At 39.8% G+C, this 1,647-nt stretch overlaps 1 pseudogene; it reads left to right on the forward strand.

Annotated features, from left to right (window-relative positions):
• The first annotated feature begins 371 nt into the window (after positions 1–371).
• On the forward strand, positions 372–863 carry LOC128592766 (60S ribosomal protein L21-like; annotated as a pseudogene).
• The last annotated feature ends 784 nt before the right edge of the window (positions 864–1,647 follow it).

Here is a 1,647-nt window from a genome sequence, read left to right on the forward strand (position 1 = left end):
ATTTATCTTTTCAAGTTAAGTAAAATGCCACTTTCTTTGTGAAACTCACCCTCCTACCACATCACAAAGTTACTGCTTCAGCTTCTGCCCAACTACACTTCACTACCAAATCTCCTATACGTAGCATTTACACTACAGTTTGGATGGTTGTTTACCTGCTCATTTTCTTGCCTGGATCCCATCATTCTAAGTTGCTTTGAGAACAGCAGACTTACATTATTTAGAATAGGCCAGGTTGTCCTGAGGTGGCAAATGACCCTAAATCTAAATGAATTTTTAAAAAATTAAATAAAAAGATTGAATTCTTGTGCACACTGTGTTCATCAGGAGTCAGTTGGAGCCTTTTGGCTGGAAATGCCATCTTCCAGTAATTCACCAAAATGACAAACATAAAGGGAAAGAGGAGAGGCACCCGACACATGTTCTCTAGGCCTTTTAGAAAACATGGAGTTGTTCCTTTGGCCACATATATGTGAATCTACAATAAAGGTGATATTGTAGACATCAAGGGAATGGGTACTGTTCAAATAGGCATGCCACACAAATGTTACCATGGCAAAACTGGAAGAGTCTACAGTGTTACCCAGCATGCTGTTGGCATTGTTGTAAACAAACAAGTTAAGGGCAAGATCCTTGCGAAGGGGATTAATGATCATATTGAGCATATTAAGCACCCTAAGAGCCGAGATAGCTTCCTGAAACATGTGAAGGAAAATGATCAGAAAAAGAAGGAAGCCAAAGAGAAAGGTACCTGGGTTCAACTGAAGCGCCAGCCTGCGCCACCCAGAGAAGCCCACTTTGTGAGAACTAACGGAAAGGAGCCTGAGCTCCTGGAATCCATTCCCTATGAATTCATGGCATAATAAGCATATAACATAGCACACAGGAGCACCAGTGGACCCATGTTTTTAGGTGCAAGAGCCTATTTATTTCCCATGAGCTCATGGCATAATAGGTATACAGCATAGCACACAGGATAACCAATAGTCTCCATGTAACAGTGATACAAGGTGCTGGAACCTATTTCCATGAATTCAAAAGTCAATCAACACTTTGTCACATTCAATGGCAAGGTGCCTTCCTGAGCTACTGGAACCTCTTCCCCTATGAATTCATGGCATGGTAGATACAAAAAATAGCGTAAAAATATTTCTTGTTCATTCACTACAAGTGTGATTTTTTTTTCCCCAAAGAAGTATTAAAGCAAATTTTAATGTGTCCTAAAAAAATTTTTAAAAAAAGAGTCAGTTGGAGGTTCCCTCCTGCACACTGTGGTCATTCTCATTCAGAGACCCAGACTGGGAGAGTAGATGCTTTCTGAAACATTGTGCATTGTTTTGGAGGAGGGAAGGAAAGTATGGCAAACAGCTTTTGAATCTCCTATGTGACAATGGTGCATGCCACTGCTCTGTTTCATTGACTAATGCCGTCCTTATCATGGGCCAGAATATTTGTGAGCTGCATTAATGACAACCTTTGCATTCCCCTTGCCTGGCACACGGTAAATGCTTAATAAATGTTTGATGAATGAATCAGTGAGCAAATGAACCAGTAAATGGTTATATATATTTCTTGTATTTGTTTGAGATGCATAAACTATTTTGAGTAGCATAAGGTGACATACATTGAGGTTATTTCTCTCTTTTC

This window comes from Nycticebus coucang, chromosome 8 (genome assembly GCF_027406575.1).
Source record: "Nycticebus coucang isolate mNycCou1 chromosome 8, mNycCou1.pri, whole genome shotgun sequence".
NCBI classification, from domain to species: Eukaryota; Metazoa; Chordata; class Mammalia; order Primates; family Lorisidae; genus Nycticebus; species Nycticebus coucang.